This window comes from Haemaphysalis longicornis, unplaced genomic scaffold (assembly GCF_048455015.1).
Source record: "Haemaphysalis longicornis isolate Haplotype H1 unplaced genomic scaffold, Haemaphysalis longicornis Haplotype H1 scaffold_2, whole genome shotgun sequence".
In the NCBI taxonomy this organism is placed as follows: Eukaryota; Metazoa; Arthropoda; class Arachnida; order Ixodida; family Ixodidae; genus Haemaphysalis; species Haemaphysalis longicornis.
Genome location: NW_027526295.1, coordinates 273980695 through 274003004, shown reverse-complemented (window position 1 = coordinate 274003004; position 22310 = coordinate 273980695). Strand labels below are relative to the sequence as shown.

Sequence of the window (22310 nt, the reverse complement as noted above, 5' to 3'; positions counted from 1 at the left end):
GCCACCAGAAAACGAAAACCTGTACTGTGGAAAGTACCCCAATTCATTATTTTATGACATTCTCGGACTTTTTATCTTACTGCCAACTTTTTCCAGTGGGTGTGTTGTTACTATGATTATTTGCTTCGTTGCAGGCAACTTGAACCAAACCAATGCAAGCCGGCGTCCGACGTGCTTGGCACCCATGTATCTAACCCACGCGCACGGCGTCGCAGCTTGCCATCAATATGGAATGACTGTCCTGCCTGTGGCGCTTGAAATGTTCGAATACGAAACACTTCTAGAGGACTACAAAGCCAATAGTTATCCAAACCAAGTGTATTCATATTGGGTCAACACTCCTAAGAGGTGCAAAATAGGATTTTCCCATTGAGTATGTGATGCGGGGCCGTGTTCGGGAATGCCGTAAAAAAAGTGTTCGGGAAAAAAAGTGTTCGGGAATGCCGTAGACTACAATAATAAATTATTTTTATGGTTCTCAACATATGCTTGAACATTAAAACTGAACATTAAAATTGGAGACATCAGAACACCTAAAAGCAACTCATTTTGTTCTCAAACTTTTGCACGTACTCACTAGGTTTTTCATACTACCGCGAATCAAATTTACGAAACCCTTATATTTACTTGCATTATGCAGTTAGTTATGGGTTGTTTTTTATATCGAAGTTAAACAGTAGTCGATATATAGCTTTGCGTTATTTAACAAGCCCTGAAGAAGACAAATAAATAACACCTCGAGCTTTCGCAGCCTCAAAAAATTAGGTATTGGTGTACACTGATGTCAATTTGTTTTTATTTGATCTCACTCGCAAACAATTCGATTGTGGCACAGTTTACAGATAATTCCTGCTCTCTGATACAAAATGTCACTTTCGCATCAGAGTCAACGTTGCTAGAGGAGGGAAGAGAACCGCTGAAAAGTAGCTACACTAATGGTAAATTTTCTCTCATTAAAAGGCATATAAATGTGCGGAAGCAAATGCTGATATACCTAGTGCGTTTGGACGTCACGGTAATAAATTAATTGCGCAATGCACCTGCTTTCATTTCCATTTAAGAATGCCGCTAGCCCTGTGGAAGCCACTCTAATGACAATCCAGACGTCAATGGGGACAATTACAGTACCTATTACAATTGTATTACGTAAATTCATTCTGCGTTGTCTCACGAACAAATTATGACAGCCGTAACTTTGCAGCAGATGCTAGCCATCTTTTATTTCCTGATTTTGCTTATACACAACAGCTGATTGATAAAAAAAAATCTTCCTTACGCAACCCACCGCTCACTCATTCTCCTAACGGTCGAGAGGTCATCTTTTTTATTAATAAAGGTGGTACATCACCACTATCGTCTTTACGCCGATGCTAAGTGAGTGCACATATGTTAGGCCCAACTGCTCCAAAATCATGGTTGTGCGTCCAATGTTAATGGTCGAAATAACTCCTTTCTTTTAGTGACGGCGGACAATGTGCTGCACTTCTTGGATATGATAAACAATACACCCGCTGCGAGATGAACTGTTCAGCAAGACTCCGCACAGTCTGTGTCGGTAAGTTTCCCACTGCACAGGACATTCAGAGGGCTGATTGGTTTCGGCACTGGAAAAGAGCTGAGAAATCAAGGGGAGCTAAAGTCTGCCAGATCAAGGCTTCTTTTTAGCTGTGTGGTTGCTTGTCCTATTTAACATGACAATGAATCATCGCTTGCGTAATGCAATCAAAGGTGCGGAGAGGCTTTTCTGATACAGTGTAGGACCTAGCAGACAGGCGGCCACCAGTAAAACCTTGAATTGTAATGCTACCGTCGTCAAGTCAACATTCCCGGGCTTCTCCGCGCACGACTCCACATTAAGGCATTTCCGTGCAACGAATACCTAAGCGGGCGGGGCTCGCCCATGGCAGCAGATAAAACCTGCTACGCGAAATGCGCTGTGAACACAAGCTACCTCAGCGGAGATCAAGGCGTCTAAATGAACTAATATTCTGCCATTTTAGAAACACACAGCGACACCTACCGTGGCAGCACCCTCTGTAGAAATGGCTGAGTGAAAATAGGGGACCTTCTATAATCAATCACTGCATGTCAGCTTTTAAATGCGAATGCATTTATTAGCCGGGGGTTGTCTTGCTCCGTTGGCCGGCGTGCGCTTGCATTCCTCCAGCGCGAGCGCACGTGAGCCCGCGCCTCGTAGTTCTGCCTTCGTCGTCGTCGTCGTCGTCGTCGTCGTCGATGCGAATGCATTTCTTAGTCGGGGGTTCACACAATGCAACGTGAGCATTACGCCTCTCCCTGGCGGTGACGTCACTGCAGTTGCTTCCACGTCATCATCATCGGTTGGAGAAGAAGAAGAAGACAAGTCTGCGAAGCGAAGAGCGCGTAATGCCGAACGCGTTACGCGTTCGGGAACATCAAGAAGGAGTCTAGTCGTTTGAACGCGCTTCGGGTTCTTTGGAACGAGTTTGGAAGAGGAGGCGATGAGAACGGTGACGCCAACATCGCGGTCTGTGACGACAACCCTCATCTGGCGCCGTTCAGGTCGTACCTGGTGTGTGCCTCGTGCCGCGAGTCTCTGGTCAACGGGCGCGTTCCTTCGATGAGCGTGAGTTTCGGCTACCGGTACCCTCCTCGTCCGGCGCACCTTCCCATTACTGCTTGCCGACTGGTGCCTTGATAGCGATGGAAGTCGGTGAAGTCGATATCGCACGCCGTTGCCACGTCTCCCGTTCGAGACACGTCTCCGTACAAGGACTTGTACACCCTTGCCTACACCGGAGATGGAGTCTTTGTGGTGACCGTGTACCTCGCGCCCAACCTCGCTCGAGACGCCGTTGCCGCGCAGCTGGACGCGGCTATGGAAAGTGTGCGCGTGCGCTCCGAACCCTCTGACCCCATAGTCTTGGTTGGCGACTTCAACGTTGACGTGCGCAAAAAGTGTGGCGAGTGGCTGATCAAGTACATGCAGACCAGGCACTCTATGCATTGTCTCTCTGCCGGCTTCGACACGTTCCCCACTACCATTCACGGGAGTTGCATTGATCTGGTCTTTACGCGAAACTGTGACGCGCGTATGCTTCTCAAAGACCCTTTGACCGTGCATTTAGCGATCACAAGGCAGTGATTGTGGCCGTCAGGTACAACGATAACACAAACAGGTGCTGATGAATAAATGATTACGTTCACACTCTCGTCATTAATTACGCCATTACTCGCAACACACTCATCAGTGCACCCAATGCATTCGCATTTCTGCATGATTCCCTTCGGGGAGGTGCGGGGGAATTTTTTTCTTGATTTCGGCGGCAGCGCTTCGTTTTACTAGCGACGTTCCTTCGGGTCTCGGGATGTCGGCGTCTCCTGCGTCGTCTTTGTCATCCCGAGTAGTCACTGTACTAATAAAACACCGGGACACTCGTTTTCCAGAGCTTCGCGCTACTACGTAAGGTGCACTTAAAGATAATGAACAAAACCGGTTCAAAATAAGCTAGCATGATTTAAAAATTTGTGAAACGCCCCCTGCCCGCTTCAGCAATCGTTAAACACAACCAGAAGCTGCTTGTGGACGGGTTATAATTTGTGTTACACTCAAATACCCACCGGCTGTCGAAGCTAGGCCTTATCGGGTGGGGTGGTCGGTCGAAGAAAGAAAAGGCATGCTTACCTGATTCCGGGGCGTTGTTGATCACCGTGCTTTCCTCATGCGTTGGTCTACTCTCTTTATTAAGGTTGCCAATAACACCGTGCAATGGTGCATCGTGCCTTATTAATAAGGTGAAACTTGCGTGCTGAAGCGAGTTGTATGTTTGAGGCCAAGGCGCAGTTTAGGCAGCTGAGCATGCACCTCTGTACGGACATAGAACTGATGTGTGCGAACTGTTGTGGTTTTAAATGCGAATGCATTTCTTAGTCGGGGGTTGTCGTGCTCCGTCGGCGTGCGCCTAGCAACAGCTGTGGTGTACCTTGCGCGAGAGAACACGAGATGCCGCGAGCAAGCTCGCCTTCTTCTTCTTCTTCTTCTCTACTTCCTCCTCGTTCAAAGCGCGTGCAAGTTCCTCTTTCTCCTCCTCTGCTTTTAAATGCGAATGCATTTCTTAGTCGGGGGTTGTCGTGCTCCGTCGGCGTGCGCCCGCAGGTGTTATCTCTCCGCGCTCCTCCTCGCCCCTAGCAACAGCTGTGGCGCGCCTAGCAACCGGAGCAGGTGGTAGCTCGGGCGGGAGTAGCGGAGGGCAAGGGGAGAGAAGGAGCGCGCTCGGGCGTGTGAGGGCGCTCGCATCGCGGAGCTCGGCGGGCTCTCTCTCCTCTCCGCGTACCCTCTATCCGCTCGCTGCGCTCGGAATCTATATAATGCAGTGGAGCGCGCGCCTGGCGCCTTGATAGCGATTCTTCATTAAGTACGCCATTAATAATAATTACTCGCACCGCACTCATCGGTGCACCCAATGCATTCGCATTTCCGCACGATCCCCTTCGGGGATGTGGGGGGATTTTTTTTTATGTTGACTCTCACGCGTGAACTATGGTGTCTGAGCCTCGTGCCGCGGATATTATTGTAAAGAACCTTCGGTGTGGTGTACTAGTTATTTTGTGAACCTGTGTGATGTTCGCTTCCTTTACTCTTTGGCACATTGCGCAAAACCTGTGCCGTTTCGACCCGTGTAGTAGATAACTACACCGGGTCCTAGTTGTAACTAGTTTTTCAATAAATTCTCTTTATGTGTCCTATAGGGAAGTGTTTTAAAGCGAAGCTTTAATACCTCTACCCCTCAAGGGTTCTATCGTGACCGTTGGTGTCAACAGGAATTCCCGGAGGACAAAAAGAAGAAGTTAGTGGCACCGCCAGGAATCGAGCCTGGAATTACTAGAGAAACAGAGCGAGAACCCTTTGCCTTAACGATAAGCTACAAGCCACCGCGGGGACGGTGGAGACAGACGGTGCACTCACCGAGCACATCTGCGGATTTACCCCTTGCGTTCTCGCTGAATGCCACGTGATGGCGTCACGGACCTCTCGCGCCGCTGTGCGCTCCTCCTATGATATGGGTAGCAGAGTGTTCGTGCCTTGAGCGTGTTATCGAAATTAAAGGAAGTTCACAACAGCGCAGGACATCCCACTTATCTGTCTCTGCCGCCGATCTCGTTAGCTCCGTTGGCGGCGGCAGAGACGGAGAAGTGAGATGGTCTAAGACCGGGTTTCAGCTCCCTTACCAATACAACTCAACCAGCCACCGTTCATGAAATATAGATTGATTTAACCTTAGCAAAGAATATCTCCTCGAAGTTATCAAGGGTGTTGTTAAAGGAGCCATGAAAACAAAATAAAAGTTTCTTTTATTCGAAAGATTAGGTGTTCCATAATACCCGAAGTGCTTCCCGCAAGCAAACGACGCTTTCTTTACTGAGAAATAAGGCAATTTAAGCCAATTTTGTATATCTCCCGTGAAATTGTACATTTCGTGACGTGAACAATGGCGTCATATAAGCCGGTACATGATGAAACAGGTACGTAGTATGTCGACTCATACAGCACCCACACGCGGGAATCAAACAGGAACCGGAACGTGTGCCAAAAGAGAGACGGCGGCCAATTTAAAAATACTAGTAAAACCTAGCACACCCGCAGCCGTAGTCATGGAATCGCCTGATCCGGACAACAAAGCTCTCACCGAGGAGCTCGGGCTTGCATTTAACAACCTCCCACCCCTTGAACGCTCAATGCTTCTCAGTGCACAAGCGGCAGGAGTTGTGAGATACCAGACGGACCGGAAAGCGACCATTCCGCGATACCCACAACAGACGAACGCCCAGCCATCGGCACCGCTGCCTCGTCAGCCCCGTCACGACGGACGAATACAGACTAGTACGTATGTGCCGTATTTTTATTGCGGTTAATAACGGTTCCATTTCAGTAGCAGTATCGCTTATGCCAGTTGGCCGGTGTCGTGTATGAAAAGCCGTTTGCGTGAGCTCTCTGCTCCGACCAGAAAGATACGAGTGTCAATGCGTTGTGTGTACGGTATTTTTTTTTCCGAGCTCAGAGCGCTTTGACGGCGATTTGACGAAGTCGGCGACGAGCGGCGGCATGTCCCAGGAGTGAGCTAACGTAGGGGTCCCTGCCGTAATCACTCCGCCGGAAATGAAGCGAGCACACTCGTACTTACTTTAGCTCCTTTAGCTCCCTTTCTCCTCCGTTTGCAAAGTTCACAAAACGTAGCCACTTGCTTCGCCGAGGTTCGTCGTGGGGCAGCGCTTGAAAGAAGATCTCTTCACCGGCGGGGTTGTCGCAATCCCTCTACGATTTTCCCGTACTACATGGGTATTTCAGGACGCAGGAACGAAATTTTATTGTAAATTAATCGAACAAACTGAAGTTTTCAATGGTTGCACACAGAAAACGAGCTCGTAACGACAGCAGCAAGCCAACACCATCCTGTAACTTCTGCGACGAGTGGCACTATCTCGTCGCTGCTTGCTATTCCTTACTGCCCTTGTTTCTATTTTTACCTTTGCTGGTTTGCGATATGACGCCAACCTCCTTTCAAGGAATTAAGATACCAAGCAAGGTCGCGGCTGTACGTGCTGGTACGGTTCTTCGGCCCCGAAGAGCCTCGAACCCGAAAATTCGTCTGCGCGACGGCGACATGTGCAGCTCGGCCGGCGGTAGTTTCGTACGCATTTGCGTACATGTTTGCGTGTTCGTTCGGGGCTTCACCAGTTTACTCCACCGTTCTTAGTATCATAAAAGGAATGTGCAGTATGTTTAACGGGCATATAGCTCACTATGCAAACTGGTAAGCCCTGCCTAACTTGAGTTTGTTTTTGCCGGCCTCCGCCAATCGCAGAGCATTCTAGAGAGACATGATAGGTTGTGTGGCGGGAAATGAGCTGGGGAGTCGCATGGTCATTCCCTTTGTTTCTAATTATATAGCTTATTTGAGCGAAGTTAGCGTTAAAGTTTGCGAAGTTTGCGTTTGTGTCGGTATGGTTCTAACGAGGGAAACTTTCGAATGAACCAAACTTGTGTTTTCTGTTCATGGCTCCTTTAAGTGAAGTTGTCTGTGGTTTCACTCTTTTTAGAGCCACGTGTTAGAATTCAAGTGACGTCGCATGGGTAATCGTCGTGGGTGTCGTGTACTTCTTCGCTTTCCAGCCACCTTCACAGGGTAGATTGGCGCGCATATTTTGTAGCGAAAGCTACACTACGCTACCTCGGGCTCTCTCCTCGGGCTGAACAGTTTTGATCTTGAGAGCAAGAGGTCAAACCAGACCACCTTCCGCAAGTGCCCGGCATGGAGCAGCGGCCCGATGGCGGGAAGAGATAAGCAGGAGGAAAAATATAGGCTTATTCTTAGATGAAATCATCGCGAACTTAAAGGCAAAGGAACTGGAACGCAAGGACATCCGCTGGTCTAAAAACAGAAGTTCAATATCAAGAAGGATGAATATAAACACTTAACAAGAAACAATACAAAACACTGCTCATGAGCAAACCGAGTGAACAAAAGCCACTGTGATAAGCCAACTAGAATTAGGTTAGCATCCGTGGCACTTGGCACAATGTGAAGAGAGATGGGAGGATAGGGGTCCTTTAATGACAATTTAGGCTCCCTCAAACGCGCGTTGATACAACTTGTGTTCGACTTCCCTTGTCTTTGTGCTGGTTTCGATTTGGTTTCATTCAATAATAAGTCTCTCCAACTAGCCCAGCTTGCAACCCTTCCGGCGAGAGATAGCCGAAGAGTCAACAGAGGTGTACGCGGGACCCATGTCGCCACCTGGCGGATGAAATGAGGGGGCCGCGGCAGCAGAGATAAGCGCTCGCCACAAAGGAAGTCCAGGAGGCCACGTGAGGGGCAGAGCCTTGTGCGATGGAGGAAGAGGAACGTCCAGTTGTGGTCACTCGTACAGCGGCGAGGTTTAAAAAACGCCGTAAGGCGAACAAAACATCATCAATGAGCGGTCTATTCATTGCAAAGTTGTCTGTATATTAAAAAAATAGAGCGCGACTCAGACGACAGTAAAGAAGGACGACGGGACGAGCGCTTGTCCCGTCGTCCTTCTTTACTGTCGTTGTCTAAGCCACGCTCTTTTTTTTTTCAATCATAATGCACCAAGTTGCCCAACAGATGTGTTTAATGTCTGTATATCATTGCGAAATCACAACTCGAGCCCACCTCGACAATGAGGCTAGTCAGGGCCCTGAAACTTTAGCTACCAACTAGAGTTAACCAAAGCTTACCCACAGCAATTTTTCTGCAAGTAATATCCTCACGCGAATGGGAAGCTCCCACGCCCTTTCCCCGCGCGGCCGCTCATCACGAAGCTGCTTGTGCAACCGGTGAGTCGGGCGCGCATACCTAACACGCGCAGGACCGAGCGGCTAACCGTGACCGGAAACGTGCTAGTTCAATTTTCGCGTGGCTATACATACTGAATGTATACAGTGCGCCCCGACATTCCCGTAACCTTACACAGCTCCTCCAACAAGCCCTCCACGCATCCCATGGTCATCCATTAGCCATCGTGGGGGATTTCAATGCGCCACATCCCGCCTGGGGATATGCAAGGCCCACAAAAAAGGGCCAGACATTATGGGAAACCATACAGCAACTCAACCTGACAATTCTGACGGACCCTGCCCATCCCACGAGAAGAGGTAACAGTGTCCAACGCGACACCACCCCTGACCTTACCATCGTGAAAAATGTCTCAGATGCGTGGTGGACAAATACCCTTGAAGACTTAGGCAGTGACCACTATATAGTGGAAACCGCACTCATTGCGGGGCCGCCAAAGTACAGCGGCCGGGAACAAAAAATTATCGACTGGGATGTTTTCCGTAAGATACGGAGGGCCGAGATTTCAAAAGTAGAAAACTCCGGCATTGAAGATCTGGAAAAATGGGTCGAATGCTTACAGGAACACGCCACGATGGCTACTCGAATCGTACCAGAGGAAGCGAACCTAGACAAGGTCGACTCTCGCCTCCTTCACATGTGGGAAGCGAAGAGCAGCCTTCAGAAACGGCTGCATGGGCAGCGGCACAACCGGTCCTTACGCAGTCGGATAGCGCGCCTAAACAAGGAGATCGAGAAGCACGCGGCATATCTTACTAACCAACACTGGAATGCACTGTGCGAAAGAATGGACGTACAAATGAATATGCCTAAAACATGGCACACCATCCGCAGCCTTCTGAACCCGGACGGAAGGCGGGTAACCCAGCGTAGCAACCTTCTGACCATCCTACATGCACATCAAGGACAGGGATCTACTTTACTGAAGAAACTGCAGGAGCTTTACATACAAGAAGCCCCTCAGGAGTCAGCAAACCCATATGCTGGTAACCCCAATCCCGAAATGGACAGGCCTATTACCAAAGCTGAAATCTGTGAAGCCATTACTAAACTGAACACTCGCTCTGCGCCAGGGCCTGATGGCATCACTAACAAGGTACTTACCAATCTGGACGACTCATCCATAGAAGACCTCACAGCTTACATGAACAAAGTATGGGACAACGGCCGTCTTCCTCCTCCGTGGAAAAGCGCCCTCATTACGTTTATTCCCAAACCCGGAAAGCAACTGAAGCTTGAGAACCTTAGGCCCATTTCTTTGACCTCGTGTTTGGGAAAACTGCTCGAACACGTAGTGTTGAACCGCCTGCATCGGTACATGGAAGAACACCAACTCTTCCCCCATACCATGGTGGGCTTCCGGCCATCACTATCAACGCAAGACGTCATGCTCCAGTTACATCATCAAATCATCGATAACTCCGCTGTATCCCCACTAGACACTCGAGCAATCTTGGCCTTAGATCTGACCAAAGCTTTTGACTCCGTGCAACATAGCGCTATTCTGCACAACCTGAGCGACCTCCACGTGGGCAAGAAGGCCTATAACTATATCGCGGATTTCTTAGCGCAACGAACCGCACAACTAACCGTACCAGGCCTCCAGTCGGACCCCATACGCTTGGGCAGCCGCGGAACACCACAGGGCTCGGTCTTATCGCCCTTTCTTTTCAATGTGGCAATGATTAAGCTACCCGTTTTACTACGACAAATTCCGGATGTAAGTCACAGCATTTATGCTGATGACATCACGATTTGGACCGTAGGAGGAAGCGATGGGGACATACAAGAACGCCTGCAAGCAGCCGCTGACACGGTTCAAGAATACGTAACCCAAAGAGGCCTCGAATGTTCACCACAAAAATCGGAAGTCCTCTTCTACAACCCAGCTAGGCCCGGCCGGAGACAAAGACATGACCCCAACATAGAAATCCTGCTGCAGGGCAGCCCAGTACCCAGAACTGAATGCATACGAATTCTAGGGCTTAGAATACATGAGAAAGGAACCAACACGGTTACCATACAGGCCCTGCACAATGCAGCCGTACAAATTGGCAGACTCATCGCCCGGATAGCCAATAAACACCATGGCCTCAAGGAACATAATCTCCTTCGGTTAGTTCAAGCCTTTATCATCAGCAAAATAACTTACGTTACTCCGTACCTGAAACTCAAGAAAGCAGAAAAAGCGAAAATAGATCGAATAATTCGCAAAGCCACCAAGGCGGCTGTAGGCATTCCAATGGCTGCCTCCACAGAAAAATTACTGGAGATGGGCATTCACAACACGTTGGATGAACTTATAGAAGCACAACGCATTGCCCAATACAACAGGCTGGCGGGGACCCCAACTGGGCGGGCCATTCTGGAGTCGCTGCATATACCTTTCGCGGACCAGAATGGAACCAAAGGCGTCATTGAAGCGGACCTACGAGACAAAATAAGTGTGGCCCCACTGCCTAGAAATATGCATCTGGAGTACCATCAAGACCGACGGCTTGCCCGTGCGAAGGCGCTCCACAAGCAGTACAGTGCCAACCCAGCGGTATGCTATGTCGACACGGCGAGCTACCCTGTCCAACGTGCGGTAGTGGCCGTGGTGGTAGATCAGCAGGGAAATGCAACCTCATCTTGTTCAATCCCTACGTCCAACCCAGAAACGGGTGAAGAGGTGGCCATAGCTCTTGCAATTACGGGCACGCAGGCTACTATCATCATCTCGGACTCGAAGGCCGCCCTGCGCAACTATGCGCGCGGTAGGATCTCCACCACAGCCGCCTAAATTCTTACGAACAGCGCGACCCCAGTTTTAAGGCACATCCGCCTGGTATGGACGCCAGCTCACTCGTCTCTTCCGGGGAACGAGATGGCACATGAAGCAGCCCGAGGATACACGAACCAGGCTGACTTCGAATCCGACAACGTGGCGTCTGTGACGGGGGGGAGGGAGAGACTGGAAACTTACCGAGAGATTACTCAACACTATAGGCTGAGCCGACTGAAATTTCCGGCTGCCCACACTGCTCTGAACAAATGGCAGACAGTTGCTTGGCGCAGGTTACAATCAAATACGTTCCCTCACCCCGCCCTGTGTCACCGCAGCTATCCGGATAGGTACACGGACAGATGCAAGTGGTGCAACATTGCAGCAGCCACACTACAACATATGGTCTGGCAATGTCCCAATAAACCACGGGCCTTTGAACAAGTAATACATATAAGAAGTAGTGAGCAGTGGGAGGCCGCACTGCTCAGCTCTCTTCCCGGGATACAAGCTGCTGTCATCCAACTGGCAGAGGACGCCGCCAGGGACCACGGGTTCCTGACCGCCGTCTAATAGGACGAAGATACCGGACTTTTCCGCACGGTACATTCGTCTTAAAAGGGATGACAATAAAGTCTGTTCTCTCTCTCTCTCTCTCCTGATTGGAGCGCGCGCCGGAAATTATCAGCTAGACGCGATAAAAAGCCCTTCCAGGGAAGTGCACTGGCGCATAAGGCACATGTAGACGAAGTCTACATGTTTGCAGATTCGTCTACAGTTCTGTTTGCAGCATTCAAGTGCCACCGGTTCCGCTGCCAATGTGTGAATTTGTGAAGGACCCCATTAACTCATTTATAAAACAATGTTGAACACCTGGACATAGAGTGCACGCGGCTTCAGATCGCTTACCAAACAACAAGTTATAGACGTACTTCTGGACAGATTCGACATACTTTAGATACAGGAAACAAACATCAAACCCCATCAGTACGTCCAGAAATTTGAGGCGCACTTTGGACGAAAGAGTATTTTTTCATTCCCGGCGCAACACTCCTGTGGAGTTGTCGTAATAGTCTTTAACCTATCCCTGCTGGCACACAGCTGTTTCACCTTTGACACAAAAGGCAGAACAGTAGTCCTGGCTTTCAACTCGAGCGGTGATCGATTCTGTTTAATCAACCGTTACATTGCCCCACACCCCTCACCCGAAAAAAATTTCTTCAAAGACACAGAACACCCTTTTCTGTACAACCGATACACCATATGACTAGGCGACATTATCTGTGTCTTGAACAGTCAGGTCGACAGAACAGAACCCTCGGAACGTGCGGATTACCGAGGGGGCGAACTAAATAAGCTAATCCTCCACTCTAACTGAATTGACGCCCATGTACTCATTCACGGATTATCAGTCCAGCGCACGTGGCAGGGGGGGGGGGGCGTGCACAGAGCGGGATTTCCCGGCTATACATAAGCTCTGCTTTGGCAGACACTGTCACCGAATTTGGGGTAGTGGGCACTGCGTCATTGCCGCCCACACAAGTAACGAAACATATGTTGGTAGGATTCAAAATAATCAGCAAAGGGAACCCAAAAGATAATATCACTTGGCAGTTAGAGACACGCATATTGCACGACAGAACATGAAAAGTTAGTTTACGAAGCAGAATAGCAGCCTTGCTAGAGGGGTAGCAAGCCAGTAATTGGTACTCCCTAAAAACTGAATGGAAAACTATGTGCATTGATGAAATCAAGAAACGTCGGCATAGACGATCGGACATGCTAACCAACATCTTAAAACGCATACGGATGGTAGAACGAGTTAACCCTGAAACCTTGTTAATGAAAACGTACCACAAAGACTTAAACCAAAGGAATGAAAGGTTAAGTAGGCTCTTCCCCACCCCTGCAAACACGCCCAGGGCCTGAAAATCTCCCAGCACCCATCCACAAACCCTGAGGTAGGAACGCAACAGTCAGCTAAACATGGAAGCGAACAGGTCCAACCAAGCAAACTTCACACCAAGATGCATCGATAAATTCATCTCTTACTTTCACTAAATGACCTCCTATGAGAAAACCAAAGACACTAACAGCATTGCTTCAAGACCTGTCCTTGCAAGTCTGCCACAACTGCCAGACGAAGACTTTTTGCACCTAGTAGCACCAATTACACTAGAAGAGGTAACAGAGTCAGTGAAGAAACTTCACTGAGGTAAAGCAGCATGAATAGGTGGACTGCCCGTTGAGTTCTATGCTACACTCGGGAGACCTTCTGTGACCTTTTTTGTGCGTGTTCTTAAACAATATACTCGCAACTGACACAGTCCGTCCCTCATTTAAACAAGGTAGAATCATCTCAATACTGAAAATTGCCGGGGAATGGAATAAGCCCATGACTGGGCGCCCCATTATTCTGCTAAGGGCAGTCAGTACTGACAACGCGCATACAACTCACGCTATCTGAAGTAATAACATCACGGCGAGCCTGCTTTGTAAGAGACAGGGACTGCCAAACCGTGAACATTTTAAACCGCGACGTAATAGAATACACAAAAAGCTGACAGATTAAGTGCTGGATCATTTCCTTAGATAAAGCACAGGAAATGGATAGAGTAGAGCAGAACTACATAGTTGCAGCGTTAACAGCCTTTGGATACACGCAACAGTTTATCAATGTCTTGACAAGTCTGCGCGAAGACATGCAGAGCGATCTAGTCATGAATAAACAGGTAGTAACCAGCTTAAATGTAACAAGAGGCGTCCGCCAGCGGCGTCTGCTTTCCCACAACTTTTTTCTTAGCAATAGTGTTGTTTTTGAAAAACGTTGAAGTAAACACGAACATCTTAGGCCTCCAGCAACGAGGAAGCCAAACAGGCAAAGTAACGGCATCCTCAGACGATGTCACATTGCACCTAAGGGGCGAAGACAGCCTAGTGCATGTATCCAAATGCTTTGAACAGTATTCAGAGCTTGCCGGCACCAAAATGAACTGTACGAAAAGTACGAAGTACGAACTGTACGAAGCCTAAGCCCATCAAGAAGGCAAAATATATATTTTATTCCAGTAGCCACCCACGTAGAAATTCTTGGCATTACCTACACCTCAAACAAAGTATCGCTTAGAACTTGCCATAAAGCACTCAAACAATTAAAAAATGTTGAAGAAGCTTCAGCGTACAACTTCCCTTTGCAGTCAAGCGGTACCTGGCACCAAAAGTGTTTACAGAGAAAATATGGTATATTGCAGGAATGGTCGCTCTTCCTGGCCGCCGCATAGCGGTAAAGATGACATCCCAGATACTTCGCTTGTTTTGTTCGACAAGACAGCCCTGGCAAAAACTGAGAAACTGGGCTTGCCCAGAAAGCTTGGAAGGTGGAACATTCCTTCAGTAGCTAACTACTCTGTGACTTGCGCATTGAGGTGTGTTCTCAGGGACCTTGGACTACCGAGAGGACATCCAGCTAGACAACTGAGCGTGTACAGATTGGAGGCATAGGTCCGGATATTTCTAGAGCAGGCTCCGAGTGGACCCAAAGCAACTCACGAACCCACCTTTTATGTCGAGAATATTGCAGCATACAGGAGGTTAACGGCAAACAACTTACAATAGGAGAAGTGACACGAGCAATGTAGAGCTCGCACAAAAACTCGACGGGGTATACTCGGAGAACCTAGGCACTAAACAAAAGATCTTCCCCTGCCGCACCTTCATCAACGCAACGGTACCGGGCGAAGCACAAGCCGTAAAATGGAAGCTTGGATGGTCCGTCTTGCTGACTACGATGTTTCGAGGAAATGGGGCACAACATTAACAGATAAGTGCGTACATTGCAAGCAGAGAGAATCAAATGAACACGCCGTAATCCACCCCACAGTGGCTAAAACGTTCTGCACTCTTAGCCAAAAAGGACTAACGGGGCATCGGCGTTAGTCCTTTTGAGGACTAAATGCGTTGCCACTAGAATTAGTCCTTTTTGGGACTAACGGCAAGGGTACCAACTGTTAGTCCCTTTACACTTAGTCCCTTGATGGTTCAACTGTTGGTCCGCCATAAAGACTAACTGTTGGTCGCTTGCAGATCAACTGTTAGTCTCCTCTGTTAGTTGACTGGAGACCAACCGTTGGTCTTCTGAGTACCAATCGTTAATCTTTCCCATTACTCCCCCTAGACCAATTGATGCTTTCAAGACTAAATGTTCATCCCTGCAAGTGCTCCCCTCTGGATTAACCGTGCATACTAAAAGACGTAGTTCTGGCTCGTGCAAATACTTCATGAGTGACTGTCGTTCCATTAGACCGGCAATTCAGAAGGCACGAGTAAACACAAGAGACCAGAAACAGTATTTCTTGGCCACTTGAAATATTCACGACAAAGAAAATGTCACTTTCAAGCTATTATTGCAACACCGTGTAAGTAACATACACAACACAAGTAAACCGTACTCTAGTCCTAATGCTGGAGTCTCTATTTCGAAGGCGTGTTTGGCACACCTTGTCAAGGCGATGCGCCCAGTATTGGGCTATTCCGGGTGTTCATGGCTGCTGTCCTTGGCGCAAGCGCGCTCCACTTGCACGAGGTACGTGTCCGTTGAGAGGAGACAACCATCCTCCGTGAAGCTGTCGGCAATGGGCGAATGTCGTCACTCTCCTGCAGGAAAGAAATAGGGCAACAAAACAAGTGTTATTCGTGGTAGGATAACATTCGTGGTAGGACGCAAAACTGAGACAAACGCAGTTTCCAGCAGCCCTAACAAGCATCCGTAAAAATACCCCAAAAAGCAAAAAGACAGAAGCGAAATCAACGCTTTATGTAGTGCAGCCAAACGTGGCCCGTGAAGTGCACCGAGTGCAAGGCTACGGATTAATTTAATTAAGACCATGGCCACGGTCGTTAACATGCGGAACTCAGACAGTGTTGTTTTTCCGACTCCAGAAGAAAAGACGCCGCTCAAACCAGCAATAGAACCTGGGGACTCATGCTCCCTAACTCAACGCGTTTAACCACTGAATCAGGGCAACAGAAAATATAAAGATTGCTCATTATTCGCATGCAGGTTCGCTATCATGCTCAGAGGCTTACGTAGCACGAAACAAGGGCATCTTCCCTCCCTTTCACGAGGCATGTAAGGAAAGAGACGCTTCCTGTCAGCACCAGCTCTAAATCAAAATGGTTTGACTGCAATCAAAAATAAAAAAAAACAAAAGAATGCAATTATTGGAAGAAAACCTGCTTTTCTGCGCTTATAATGCGGGTTTGTAGAACAAGGTCATTATTGATTTCTGGCTGTGGTGTCGAACAATGCGTTTTTATTTCAAAAATGTAATAAGAGCCAAATTTTCTCAATATTTACCAAATTTAGCAATGTTTAACTAATAGCCTCAGGCGAAACAAACAAAAGGGCGTCCCCTCAGCTTGCTGCATGGGGAGTGGCTGTGGCTGCACGTTTTTATTTCCTCTCTGCGGACAGTTCACAATGAGTTCGGATGTGCACACAAAAAAGGCTTTCAAAGGAAAGGGGTAAAAATGTTTGCGGCTGACCACGCTGCGAGCGCTTGGCTGCCAGTGAGGGAGCAACATAAATGAAAAAAAAAAAAAAGCAAGTGAAGGAAGCTTTCGGTCACTGTAGATTAGTCACGCGAGCGTGCACCTGCTACTGTGAGATTCATGTGAAAGGTGCGGGTGACGGGTGGGTGCGGGAAGGACTGCAGGACGAGAATTTTTCCTGCACTAGTTCCCCGAAAGCCAAACAATTCTTTTTTTTTTCTTGGGGAAGGGGAAGGGGGGGGCGGGGCGGGGGGGAGGGCGCCTTACTGCAAGTTTAGGTTCACCGTGGCGGCCACAAGAAGGGCCGGTACTGTAAAAGGGGCCATCAGAAAACACTATTCTGGGAAAAAAAAAAAAAAAAAACGCCGTGAGGTACAGAAAGACACTACGGTTCTGTTAGAGGGCTTTTATTACGGCGGTCAGACCGCGCCTTCGAGGAAAACTTCATATTGACGTTCTGCTGTGGTCCGGCTGATTACAAGTTTGGGTTCCGCAAAATATGGAGAAAAATGCCGTATTCAGCTAATTTACACCAGATTTTAACCGTTATTGTCTAGTTTTATTCTGGACATAGTTGCGGTTACGAGGGTGCAACTATTTTTGCCCTACTGAGCCTCAGAGTGTATCGCGTCCCTTGCAGATCCGGCGTTTTGCCAGACGTTTTGTAATTTTTATGCTTAAAATATCACGTTCTCATTTATAATTTAATATTTCTGAGAGTAATTCTTGTATCCTAACAGCGCCATATTGTTATTTTAGTGTTCGTATGTTCGCCTAAAAAGTTAGAGCCCTTCAAGAGTCTCGACCACGTGTTAACCACGTTTTGACATTTCTGGCTGCAAATTTATTAAAACTGCAATTTCAAAAGAAAAAAAGTTAGCGGTTAGGTTCCTTTTTGTATGCTGCTTCTTCTGGGGTGGTTATTTATGCGGTTGGGCCGCTCGTTTGAAGAAAAAAATGCGTTTTTACTATTTTAGGGTTAAGTAAAAAGTTAGGTAAATATTGACCGAAACAAATAAAAATTAGGTCTTCGTCAGCAGTAACGCCAAGCAAATCGACTGGCATTGGTTTTAAAAAAATAACTGACACTCTGACGCTAACATGCAAGCTCACGAACTTCAAAAAATTCCCCCGCATTTCCCCGAGGGGGAGAATGTGAAAGGGCGAATGCACGGTTGTCGGCCCGCTTGCGGCGCTTGCGCTCGGCCCCCGCAGCCCACCGCCTCGCCGCCTTCTCTTCCATCTCTTCCATCGGGTTTGTAGTATCACGTGTACACCACGCAGTTATGAAGCCGCTATAACGCCGCTGAGTCGCCAACGCACGCCGCTGACGACGTAGTTTGAATGCGTTAAAGATATAAGGCGCGTCACTAACGCTGATATCACGTCGCGTCCGTGGCTTGGTCGGTAGAGCGTCGCGCTGCGGCCGCAAAGTCCGCGGATCGAAACCTGGCGCCGGATGCTGTTTCTTTATAGAGGAGCACTGCGGACGCCGACGCCGCCGACGCCGGCGGTGGATGTTTGGGGTCGCTTATAAAGTGCATTCCTTAAAAAAGGGCGAATGGGGAAAAGCCGCCGCAGCTCACCTTTCGCACGTCCGTCCCCGCTGGCCGCCGAACAAGTAGAAACAAGTCGGAGGGCCCCCCGGGGGCCAGGGGGAGCAACAGCAACGTTGCGGGAGCAAAGGGTGCTGTTAGTCTTTCCGTTGGTCCCATTCGCGTCGGGGGTCCAACGTTTGGTCCCTTCATTTTGCGCACGGCCCTAATCTTGGCGCGTTTGGTCTTTAGGGGACTAAATCTCCTTCGTGAGGCGTAAATGCTGCAGTTCGTCTCATTTTCTCCCATTTTGGCTAAGAGTGTGGAGCATAGTTGGTAGGACACACATACAGTTCCGTGTTCGGTAATTCCTGGAGGTAACGATGCGCCCGAGAAGCCCGTTGGGAATACTTATAACGGTTGGTCTTTTCGCGCTATGGATAAACAGGTACACCGCCGTCAAATAAGCACGCTCCCGGCGCAACCAGTTGAACATACTGATTCATATGCACACAATGATAACAGAAAACCTGGAAGCAGAGGTCTTCTTCTTTAGTGAGGAAGAGTTCTCATAAAAATGGTGTCCGTTTATTGTTGGCCAAAATTGGCGAGTGAACCTAAGTGTCACACCAATACGCGGCCTACGCTTTTTGGGAAGATGAGTTTTCAGACGTGATGAGGGGTGATTCTTACTTGTAAAGGGCACCTGTGCCTGCACTCTAATCCTGGTAACCCATAATGTAACTTCTAAACGGATTTAACCTATAAAATAAAGGTTACAATGAATCCATTTTGATGTTTTCTTTATCCCAGTCCATTCTAAGGGTTACAAGCGTGAAGTTGAAAGCGGTTTATAGGTTACATTAATGATTTATAGGTTACATCAACAAAATCTGACATGTAACCTCTACGTTGTAACCTATAAAACGCCCTGTAACCTCTAAGAGATGCTCGCCGCACCTTCTCTCCCGGCGGCCGTTGATTTCTCCGTTGCATGACGGGATATAGAGAAATGGCGGCGCCGGCAGGCCCGGTGGCCGCGTTTTCGCGCCACTCGAGCCTTTTAACCGCTGTGATACCCCTACGATTAAGCGAGGATTGCTGTTACAAGACTTATTTGTCGGCGTGAGTCGCGGAGGCTGCGGCGAGCCCATTTGTGACTGGCAGTGCTTCACGGCCCGTTCTTCTACGACCAGCAGCAAGTTCGCGTGTTGGACCAATGCCCCGGCGCCAGTGAAAGCGAACTCGGTGAGTATATTCCCGTAACGGTTTCCGTATTTTCGTTGGATGTATCTTTTCGCTGGGGGCTTTTCAATTTAAAATCGCAGCACTCGAGAGGGATTTTCGTTACCTGACTGGTTGCTTCGCTGGACGTTTTCTGTTGTCCGCGACGGGAATTGAATGAAATCACGGGCTTGCGTTCGTTGCGTCAGACTAGAGGGGACGATCGCGAAAGCGCAAATAACGGCGCCCGTGACCTGCTTTCTGCTCTGTTTGCGCGCCTTCGTCATGTGTTGAGCGTTTTGTTTACGCTGTTCGCTGCATCGGGCGCACTTGACCAGTTATTGGCCCATGTAATTGTTAGGTAGCCCTGTTTGAATAATTGAATTTTTTCCCATTAAAGTCTTATATTATGGCGCTATTCTCTGGGTATTATCATTTTGTTTCAGTCGTCGGGAAATGTTCATTTTTCTCGCTGCATATATTCGAAATGGTGTCCATTTTATTGGTCTTGTAGTAATATATCCGGATAAACACAAGGTGTGTGCTGCAGAAAAGTAGTCCACTAAATGCTGCCCGAAATTTCTAAACTCACTTTTGTCCAGCACAAGCCTCTTTTTGTGAAAGTTTGCCTTACGGCCCAATAAAAAGTTTTCGTATGTACAACACACTTCATTTTTTTCATTCTTTTCCTTGAGTGGGTAAATTTGGTGTTAGTCATTTTGAGACAGCGGGCCATTTCCACCATGTTAAGTGGTTTATTATTCTCATTCGCACAAATCAGTCGTTTATTTATTCGCGTGGTATTGCAGGGCAAATGATTGTCTCGCGTGGTCCTAGTGTAGTGCAGTAAAGCGACTTTACAAAATGGTGGTATGTATGAGCCAGCATGCAGGCTGCTTGATTGTTGTTTTTTGATGATACAGAAATTGTGACGAATTACACAGAGACAGGTGCAGGTGTAAAAATGGGTTCTGCACCCTCATCGGATCCTGGCTGTTCAAAAAGTGTGGTTGCATCTGGCTACCTATGCTATGACTTATCGGTACTACTGTTTTTTCTTGCAGGCAGTTTTCTTTGAGCTGACAACCAGGACTCCCCTGCGCATGACACAAGTTGAAATGAAGTCTGATTTCAGCGGAAACAACGGTATGAAAATGCAATAACTAAAACACATTCATTCCAATATTCTTTGTAAAGATGGCACCCAGGCCTGCACAGACAAAAGAATGATTCACTTGTAAAAATGCGAGGCCTTTCTTCAAGTGTTATGATGTTATATTTCGTATCTTATTTTGCCTCATATTTAGTGACTCTTTCTATCAGTTCGCTACTACATGAACGTTATGAATTCACATAACGATTTCCTCAGCATGGAGCTTTGTAGTGTTTCAGGAACTCTAGCTATTCTATAAGATGTGTGGTTTTGCAGAGCCAACAAGAACTCTTTCTAAAATAGCTCTGTAAGAAATCTCCAGTTGTTAGTGAGTGCTTGTGCTGTGTTCTTTTCTTCGTCTTGTCAAGTTTGAGGTGTTCTTTCATTATGAATGTATACCAACTGCCCAGCTCTAAAGCCTATTACATTTTAACCCAAATAACCCTTCGAGTCATTACAGGTACAGACCTCCTTGGAATTCCACTTGAAGATCGGTGCAAGTTCTATATGTATCCTCTCCCACAACACATCTGGACGAAGAAAAAACGTAAGTTGGGGATTCCTTTTTACTGATAGCCGAGGAAGAAACCACCGATAAGAACACTTTACTTAAATGAAAAACGTTTCGGCTTCCACGTGGGATCCTTGTTCAAAATGAAACTGCCAGTGCAGGGGGGGGGGGGAGGAGGATGTTTAAGTACAGCTAAAAATGTGACGCAGGTGGCGTCAGCATCGTGAAAGCACGTTTCCTGGGTTTAGTGCGACGTTCGCTGTGTTGCGTGTATCACTGATTCCACATGAAGGCGCGGAAATGTTTTTGTTTTCTCTTTTGCAAATGTATGTCAGTTTATCTCGAAACCCAAAGTTTCTGCCTGTTCTGGGTGAGCATGCAGAAACATTTCGCGAGATATACTGGAACACGGCACGATTAAAATTCGGGAAGGTTGGACAGTATGACTATAGTGGCTTCGCGTTGTTCTGCACAATGCGGCCAAATTACTCTGTGTAACGATTACTGAAATGATGTCAAATTATTAAGAAAGGCCGTAAATCACTCCTCTGGTGTGGCCTTTCATTTCATTCTCTGGTCTCCGTCTTCATTTCTGTGCAATATATTTTTCGTACTTCACATGCCTGTGGTTTGGTGTGAGGGGCTTATGGTTGCACTGGATTTTGTTCTTTTTCTGAAATTTTCTGTAGATGGCTCTTCAAGGTAGGGAAATCCAAGTGACGGCCCCTCACATATATACCTCCATCTGCGGCAGCAGGGAACAAGATGACCGCGGGAAATCTTCAGCGTGCCCTGATGTTGTGTCTGCTTGTGTACTACGTTAATTGCGAGGCTTATCTCTGAGTTTTTCCAAGCGCCTTTTTTCATGCAGGAAATTATAGATCCCATTTAAAGTTTGTCCAAAAGACAGATTGCAATCGGCCTAGGAACTTGTTAGTGCTGCATAAAAAACGATAACTTGGCGTGGGAATCAAAACTCAGTTGGAACTGTAAAGAGGAACCTATAATATTAGACTGAGCGAAACAGAGAATGTAGGGAACATAGCCATAAACACTGCTTTGTATGAAAAAGTGAATTTGTAATAAATGTTCTTTCTACTTTCCCACATTCTGCGTTTTTTCTGTTTGGAACCATGACAAGAACACTGTACTGGGAAAGTCCACCTCTGAGAAATATTTTATAAATGTAGCTCAAACTCGAATTCGTCTGAAATTG

At 47.7% G+C, this 22310-nt stretch overlaps 2 long non-coding RNA genes across 2 annotated transcripts in view; both read left to right on the top strand.

Annotated features, from left to right (window-relative positions):
* The first annotated feature begins 139 nt into the window (after positions 1–139).
* The window catches only part of LOC144170734 (uncharacterized), a 41192-nt gene continuing 19021 nt past the window's right edge, over positions 140–22310 (top strand). The window contains exons 1-2 of the long non-coding RNA XR_013322671.1: positions 140–348; positions 1461–1555. This is a non-coding gene — a long non-coding RNA (uncharacterized LOC144170734). The remainder of the gene's footprint in view (positions 349–1460; positions 1556–22310) is intronic.
* Positions 20288–22088, top strand: LOC144167795 (uncharacterized). Its single transcript, XR_013322118.1, has 3 exons — positions 20288–20576; positions 21044–21130; positions 21784–22088. It is a non-coding gene; the product is annotated as an uncharacterized LOC144167795 (long non-coding RNA).